The sequence below is a fragment of the Physeter macrocephalus genome, chromosome 12 (genome assembly GCF_002837175.3).
Source record: "Physeter macrocephalus isolate SW-GA chromosome 12, ASM283717v5, whole genome shotgun sequence".
Classification (NCBI taxonomy): domain Eukaryota; kingdom Metazoa; phylum Chordata; class Mammalia; order Artiodactyla; family Physeteridae; genus Physeter; species Physeter macrocephalus.
The window spans coordinates 76,092,282-76,101,265 of record NC_041225.1 but is presented as its reverse complement, the minus strand read 5'-3'; the positions used below and the strand labels follow the sequence as shown (position 1 = coordinate 76,101,265).

General features: G+C 44.2%; 1 long non-coding RNA gene across 1 annotated transcript in view; it reads left to right on the top strand.

The window, feature by feature from the left end:
- The window catches only part of LOC114487336 (uncharacterized), a 39,843-nt gene extending 38,033 nt beyond the window's left edge, over positions 1 to 1,810 (top strand). Inside the window, exon 3 of the long non-coding RNA XR_008618903.1 lies at positions 1,252 to 1,810. This is a non-coding gene — a long non-coding RNA (uncharacterized lncRNA). The remainder of the gene's footprint in view (positions 1 to 1,251) is intronic.
- Positions 1,811 to 8,984: the final 7,174 nt, after the last annotated feature.

The window sequence follows — 8,984 nt, the reverse complement described above, 5'->3', positions numbered from 1 at the left end:
CGCGTCCGGAGCCTGTGCTCCGCAACGGGAGAGGCCACAACAGTGAGAGGCCCGCGTACCACAAAAAAAAAAAAAAAAAAAAAAAAAAAAGATTTTCCTCAAAACGTGAGATATCATACAATTAGGAAAATCAGGAAAATCTTAAATCTCAGTGGTGTTAGAAGCCAGGACAGCAGTTACCTTTGGAGAAGAGGGAATGAGTAGATTTTACAGGGAGGGCACATGAAGGGCTTCTGAGTTGCTGGTGGTGTGTGTGTGTGTGTGTGTGTGTGTGTGTGCTTTCCTCAATGATGCTTATACAAATTAAAAATACATACATGTTTGGATAATTTGCTGAGCTGCACACTTAAGATTTGAGCACTTTTTTGTCTATTTGTGCACTTTTTTGTTTTTATGTCTATTTTATTCCAACTAAAAAACAAAACTGCTGCCTAGTTCCCATCCTGGGCCAATTAAATAAGAATTCCTGGGGGTGAAGCCCTGACCTGGGCATTTTCCAGAGTACACCCGGTGTTGAGAACACTGCCTCCTGCCTTTGTTGGTGTTGTTCCTTCTATGGGGGAAGACCTCCAGCTCTGTGTCTGGGTGCTGACTGTGTCTCTGTGCCTCAGGGTGGTGGAGAGGACAGGGCTTTCTGGTGGAGAGAAGGCTGGGGGACCTGGTGTGCTGATGGCTGATGGCTGACAGCAAGAGTGGCCTTCAAGGACATGCCTCTGAGGGTGAGAGAGAGCAACCAAGTTTCTGGAACCTGCAGAATCAGCCTCATGTGGGAATGTGTTAGAAATGCACCCTAGATTTGCTGGATTAGAAACTCTGGGGGTAGTCCCAGTAATCTGCTCTTTTTTTTTTTTTTTTTTTTTCCCCAGTAATCTGCTTTAACAAACCCTCCAGGTGATTCTGATGCGTCCTGAAATTGGAGAACTACTACTCTAAAGAGTAGCAAGAAGCCAATTTGGCCAATTTGGCAAACCCTCAAGAGATCCATTCTGGGAATAGGTGTTTTGCTGGAAAGTTTGTTTTTTGCCCTCCCCCTCCCCCATTGGTCTTGCCCCAAATCAAACCTATACCATTAGTTCTCAATTCTGGCTGAGGAGCTTTAAAAAAGGTTTCTCCCCTGATGGGTCTCAGGCATCCAGATGCTTCTGATGTGTGCCAGGGCTGATAAACTCTGTTCTATATTCAGGTACTTTTGCGGTTGAGACAGATGATTGTTAACACCTGCCCCCAAATTCTTTTGGTTGTTTCTGCAAGGCCTGTGAAGCAGAAATCAGGCCTTCAGTGGCTGCTTGTCCAGATCTAAAGGTGTTTCCTGAGGGCCAGTTTGGCCTTGCTTGCAGCTACCTCTACGGACCACAACGCTGAGCCGAGACACCACCTCCCAGCATGCACATGGGGCCGGCTCCTCAGCTACACATCAAACACGAAGTCTGCTGCCCATGCTGGTTGCCGAGTGAGGTAATGTGAGTTAAACCCCTTAGTTTGGTGCACAGAGAAAATGTCAACAAATGCTAGCTATCCTTATCTTCATTATCTAAAGTGAGTGGATCCCTTTTCATTTAAGCTCATAAGAAACCTGCTTGGAAAGGCCCATCTTGGTTGTTTCATCTTGATTTCTCTATCCCCCCAACTTTCCTGCAAAGCCTAGGAGGGACCATTCACATTCACGAGGGTTGTTCTAAGTCAGTGGTTCGTTCTTTTTTTTTTTTTTTGCCGTACGCGGGTCTCTCACTGTTGTGGCCTCTCCCGTTGTGGAGCACAGGCTCCGGACGCGCAGGCTCAGCGGCCATGGCTCACGAGCCTAGCCGCTCCGCAGCATGTGGGATCTTCCCGGACCGGGGCACGAACCCGCATCCCCTGCATCAGCAGGCAGACTCTCAACCACTGCGCCAGCAGGGAAGCCCAAGCCAGTGGTTCTTAAAATGTTGTGGTGATGGTGGTTTGGCTTGCGGGGGGCGGGGGGGTGGTAGTCAGTAGCATGAGTATCACCTGGGGAATTTGTTAGGCCTGCAAACTCCCATCACCAAAAAAGTTTAATAATAATAAATAAAGAGGGCAGGAGGAAACTTTTGGAGATAATGGATATGTTTATGGCATAGATTGTGGTGATGGTTCCACGGATGTATATTTATTTCCAGATTCATCAGATATATGTTAAATATCTACAGCTTTTTGTATGTCAGTCATTCTCCATAAAGTGTTTAAAAAAAAAAAAGAAGAAATGCAAACTGTTGGGCCCCACACTAGAACTTCTATATCAGAAACTCAGGAGCTGTGGCCCAGCCATCCATGTGTGGCTCTGATGCTCACATTTGAAAACTACTGTTCTGAGCCCTTGCCTCTCAAAGACTGTTAGAAATGCAGAATCTCACGCCCCAAGCCAGCTGACTGAATTTAGAAACCCCAGGTCATTGGGATGCACATTAGAGTTTGAAAAGCACTGCTTTAAGCTCCCTCCCTGGATCCGGTTAGAATTAGAACACCAGAAGGGTGCATTCTTGGATTGCAGCTTCTGGCTTCTCACAGAAATGCCATCACAGGACGATAATTTAAGTGTAAGAAACAAATGCCTGAAAGACCTTTCTGTATCTGTGAAAAACAATTTCTACTACCTTTTATCCCCCTCAGATAAAGATTCATCCTGTCGATTTTCTTAGAGGTTAGAGCAAGCATGTATATGTTTTTGAGAAAGAAGTTGAAGTTATGAAACCCGTTATACCTAAGTTGCCAAGACACTTAGATTTTACCTCAGTTCTAACCAGTAGTCCTAGTAGATACATGTTCTTTCGTACAGCTCTCCCTTCTCCTCCATAATGTGATCTTAGTGTTTCAATTCTTGTTTTAACAATTCTATTGTAGCTGCCTTTTTTTTATTATTATAAGTAAGCTCGGATATTGTGTGAGATGATAAGAAATAAGTGTCTGTCTGATACTTTGGAGCATCTCTGCCTGTATAAAACAGTGATTTCAAGAGTTCAGTTAAACTCCCTTTTGTTCCATGAAGCTTTCCTGGCGCTCTCCACCACAGCTGTAATTCATATGGCCTCAGATAACATTATGTATATCACATGTTGCCCAATATTTTGTGAGTTAATGTTTGTGAAGTGCTTGAACAGTGTAGGAACATAGAAGATACTCAAATTATAATGATTACCATTACCACTGTTATTGTCATTGTTTATATATACTTACCTGTCATTCCTACCAGACCATGAGCCTCTTCGGGGTGAGGAGAGGGCCTTATTTATTGTTGGATTCCCAAATAAGCCTGGTTTATGTTGCACTCACAAGAGCTCCTTACACATAACATTAATGAGAGTAAATATGAGAGTGCTTTGAAAAGGAAAACATGATTTATTGCCATTGTTGGAGCATTGGGCCTCGGCGTATCCTATACAAAGAGAAAAGCTATTGTGCCAACAAGAGCAGCACATCCCTTAGCCTCAGTCCCACAGGGCATCAGAAAAAAAAAAAAAAAAAAAGGGAAGTGAGGGATAAATGTCACCAAAGTTGTCAGTGAAACTCAGTTCAGAAGAAACTCTGACCAAAACCAAAATGAAATCAACTGAAAATGTTAATGGTCATTTTTAGTAAGTCACAAGAATTTGAAGAAAGGCTATTTTAGTAAGTAGAATGGGGCTTCCCTGGTGGTGCAGTGGTTAAGAATCCGCCTGCCAATGCAAGGGACACGGGTTCAATCCCTGGTCTGGGAAGATCCCACATGCCTCGGAGCAACTAAGCCCGTGCGCCCCAACTACTGAGCCTGCACTCTAGAGCCCGTGAGCGACAACTACTGAGCCTGAGTGCAGCAGCTACTGAAGCCCGCGGGCCTAGAGCCCGTGGTCCGCAGCAAGAGAAGCCACCGCAATGAGAAGCCCGAACACAGCAACAAAGAGAAAGCCCCCACGCAGCAACGAAGACCCAACGCAGCCAAAAAAAAAAAAAAAAGACTCCATGCTTCCACTGCAGGGGGCACGGGTTCAATCCTTGGTCGGGGAACTAATATCCCGCATGCTGTGTGGCACGGCCAAAAACAAAACAAACAAAAGTAAGTAGAATGATTTCATTTTCCATATAGCCTAGGAAATTAAGATCTAGATAGTTTCTTTTACTTAGTCTCAGGTCTACTTTGCACCTCTTTTGCAGAAAGCAAAAGGTTTCACCTTCAATAACTTGTGAAAAAAAGAAGCAAATGGATAGCGTCTTAAGGATTTGTTTATAGGAGAAAAACACAAGTCATTTGTGGGATTATTCAACATAGTATTCTAGGGGGGAAAAAGTTCAGGCAAGAGAAGAAAAATGAGTAAAGAATCAGGATTGCGTGATGTGCAGAAGCAGGTTCGTGGTGAAACTAACAAAACCTGAGATACGGCCCCTCGCTTAGCTCCAGCCTCTTCCAGAGCCCCGAGAGGGACCCTCACAATTTTGTGTTTTTAATTTGGCATTAGTGTTCATAAAATGGGCTTCCCAAGTTGTATAGGTTTCAGGCTCTATAAAACTGGGACCGCTCCTGAGGAAATGCCTCTCTATTTCTGTAGCTCTTGCTTTTCAGATTTACTTTTTTACGATCTTTTAGCTCTGCTTTGCCAGATAGGTGATGCAAAAACTAGGGGTTTGATAATGAGGAAGAAGGTCCTTGGAGACATGCTGGGAGGAGAGATAGATACAGCTGAGAGCCAAGTGATGAAACGTAGATTCTAGAGTGTTTTCCTTCAAGGATTATCACCGTCCTACGGTAGAGATTTGCAACCGTGGCTAAATTTCCCCCCAAGAGACATTTGGCAATGTCTGGAGACATTTTTGGTTGTCCTAAAAGGGCTGGTGTGGGTAGGCTGCTACTGGCATCTAGTCGGTAGAGGCCAGGGGCTCTGCTAAACATCCTACAATCCACTGGACAGCCCCCCGCAGCAAAGAACTGTCTGGTCCCAAATATCAATAGTGCTGATGTTGAGAAATCCTGTTCTAGAGTACTTGTTGCACTGCAGGTCACTGACAACTCAGGTTGTCAAAATGAAGTGCTCAGGACTGCCCTGACGGTCCAGTGGTTAAGAATCCACGCTTCCACTGCGGGGGGGCACGGGTTCAATCCCTGGCTGGGGAACTGAGATCTCACATGCTGCCCACGGTGCGGCCAAAAATAAAAATAATAAAATAAAAATGAAATGCTCAGCAAACAGCATGAGGTACCTTCTCAAAGGCATTTTGCAGTTTGGTCTCTCCCATAAACCATTGTTCTGCACATACCTGGCTCTTCCTCCTTTAGTACCTTCCATTCCACCGCCAACGCACAGGCAAAGGCTGTGGGGGACAGTAGCTCTAACTAAAACAATGGTGAAAACCTGGTTCCAGCTCTGCTGTATGAGAAACAGGGAGTCCCTCCTACAGTGGCTTCAATGCTACAGAAGAACCACAGGCCCTGAAGTGGTGCTTTGACGTGCAAATCCTGATCAAAAGACCAGCTTCCCTAAAACTAAAACAACCAGCTGTTTCCCTTGACAACGTGAATGTCAAGGCAATGCCATGGAAATGACCACACCCTGAAAATGCTGATCCCACTCCCAGGCTGCTGAGCCCTACTAGTTCAAATCCCAGCGTTGCCAGTGGACTGCCCCAAATTCCTGCCCTCTGACCTCAGCAAGTCCTCACTGCCTTTTGGCCTGCCTTTAATCACCTTCTAATTGTGTGTCTTATTCCCATGGCAACTCACTTCCCCCAAGGCCCCAAACTTTTCTCTCCCTGTTTCCCTTCTGCAGATGTCCTTGCCTCATGCTTTCCTGAGATGAGTAACAAAATAATCATAGCTGCTATCATTTATGCAGCAGCCACAAACACTAGGCTGGTGCAGTATGTACGCTTCATCTGCAAAGTATCGATAACCCTGTTTTGCAGATGATGAAACCAGAACTTAAAGACTTCTTCCAGCCTCTAACTGCTTCCAAGTCACAATGCAGGCATTTGATCCCAGGACTGCCCATCTCCAGGATGAACTTCTTGGACTCCTATCTTCTCCCCTAAAAATATGCCTCTGTCTTGATCCCTGGGTCTTGGAGGAAGAAAAGTTCTTTCAACCCAAAGTTTCCTCTTCCATCTTGATCTTGATTTCCTCCTGTCTCTCACTGAACTTCACTGCTTTGGCTCTCCCCCTTCCCTCTCTCTTCAGCTCAGCCCCTCCTCCCTACAAATGCATTTGGTCTGCCCTGCTTCTCGGACACACTCCTGCTTCATCTGCCTCCTTTGCTTCACTGTTAACTTGTCAATATGGCCAACTCTTGTGCTCCCTCATGCACTCCTTGGCCTGTCCAGTCGCCTGTTCCATGAGCAAAACCTAGCTCCCTTTCTGGCTCTGTGTGTCCTTGGCTCCCCTCTGCTCCCTCCTGGATGGGCACCACGTCTATCTCCTACCCTTTTGCTTCTCAGTACCCTCAGGATGGTGCCCTGAATAGAGAGGGTGATGATGATGACCTCACCTTCAGAACTGGGCAAAAATCAGACAGACACTTCCCAGGGGCCAGGGAGATGGCTGAAGCAGGGCTCCCAGGGAAATTCCTTTGGGCTGGAGTTCTGTTCACCAGAATGGCCACACACTCTTACCATTTTTAGAGCAGTGATTACCAAATGGAAATACCCTATTTCACCAGAGACTGAGACCCGAAGTCACTAGCTTCATATCTAAATGTCATTCACCGCTTCACTGTAACTGAGGCTCTGAGAAACAGAGACACATGACTACATGCGAGGGGATTCAATTCCTGTTTTTCCTTCCTGTTTGTCCTCTGCTAAAATCAAAAAAGAAATACCTAAAAGAAACTTCTTGGTTTTGTTATCCTGATAACATATTATTACTACATCTGTGGAGGTAAAGTTAAATGAAATAATAAATGGTTTTTGAGCTGTTGGCATCAAATGCCATCAATTTTTAAAAGACAAGTAAATAACATCTAGGCACTAAATCTGTATTTGATGGCAAAGATCCCTTCTCTGGGTAATTCCATTCTCATACCGTCTCCACTCTAATGTCTATAGGAATTTCCATACGTTGTTATTAGTAAACTTTTGTCTAACATTCATCCATCTGTCTATGGGTTCATTCCTTATCAAAACTGTGTGCTCAGTCCTTGGATAAAATAGACACAGTGCCTGTGCTCAGGGAGTGTAGTCTAATCTGGCACTTATAATTCCATGTGATAGGTGCTAAATAGGAGAAATGTGGGGTGTGGTTGGAATATTTTCACATATACTCACCCTAGACTTGGGTGTAGCTGATCAGGGCCATATCAGTAATATCTAAGGTAAAACCTGAGTGTGTTAGGTGAAGGTGGAGGGGTGAAGTTGTGGGGAGGGGTTGTCCCAAGAAGAGAGACTAGCATTCTAGAAGCCTCATGTCAAAGGAGAGAAACTTTTAGGGAACTGAAAAGAAGTCATTTTCAGTAGATCAGAGAAGAGAAGAAGAATGGAGAAAGATTATCATCATCATCATCATCATCATCATCCTCATAGTTAATACTTTAGATATATAAATTGGGTACCATTATTATCCCCATTTTGCAGATGTGGAAACCGAGGCACTGAGAGGTTACAGTGATTTTCCCAGGGTCACCCAGCCAGTATGTAGCAGATCCCAACACAACCCAGGATCTGTGCACTTAAGTGACAAAATATTGCCTGCCATCCTACCTTTGAGATATTCTCCAAACTTCCTCCCAGCAATGATTTGGGGACCCAAGGAGAAAAAAGTAGACTGAGGCAGTGATTTTATATTTAGTAGGAAGTCTGAGAGGAAATCTTAACCAAAGAAAGCCTGCTCTCCTCTGTCTGCTCCCCTCTGTAAATCAGATTACGGTAGGGAATTCCCTGGCAGTCCAGTGTTTAGGACTCCACGCTTTCACTACCAAGGGTGGGTTCCATCCTTCACTAGGAACTAAGATCCCACAAGCCTCGCGGCCAAAAAAAAAAAAACAAAAACAAAAAACCAACACAGATTAAGGTAAAGACAATACTCTCTTGAGGGGAATTTTCATTTAAATGGAGGAGGGACCAAAAAGTTTTGAACACCTAACAAGTATGGTGGATAGAGGGAGACGATTTGGGGTGGACGCCCAGCTCCCCAGGGGCTCAAGTAGGTAGTACATAAGGGACTACCTTAGTCATATAATCTGAAGCATCTTTTTGGCCTAGAAGAGTTGGTATGAATCACTAAACTCTTAATTTTCTAGTAGGGAATGACTTAGGCTCTTAAAAGTTGCACATTAGAAGTTTTTTCCCTCACTCCAGTTACTAATGACATAAGTGAAAGTTACTCAAGGTGACTCAAGGAGTAGGCTTATTCAGAGGCAGCTGAGTTTTCTTTAATTCTGTGACTGATCTAGAACAAACAACAGCTTCATATCCCATAAGGTGGAAACCAAAAACAGTTTAATGCCGTAAACTTTGTGAGCAAAGACTTCAAAGTGGTGAAGTATGTGGACAGTACACCCAAGCTTGGAGCATGGTGATACGACTTCTCAAGACCAGGCAATCTCTTGTGGACAATTACCCACTAGTTCGATTAAACCTTGAGCCTATAAGAAATCTAGCATTTTTTCATGACTAATTTTTCCTAGAATAAAACCATTTCAGTATGAAATTTACTGTATATCACATTTCCTGAATAAAATGTTCACTTCTCCTGTTTCATCCCAGTTGCCTCATTCCTTCTCAAGAGAGTAGACAAGGATAGGTGATATTTTAGCTGCTGAGACTGGCTTGAGTCAAAATACCCATCTCCAAGACCTCCTGTGGTGAAAAGGATGAGGACTGAACACTATTTTCCATGTTTATTTCCCAAACTGGGAAAGTTGATGGTTTGCATGTGTATAATAGGTTGGATTAGAAAAGGAGCTTTGGAGAAGCTTATGGCCAGTGATGGGGCACAGTTACTTGGTTTAGTTAGCCGCCTGAATAGGGAGGATGTGTGTGTTTCATATCCTTGTTTATACCAGTACCTAGGG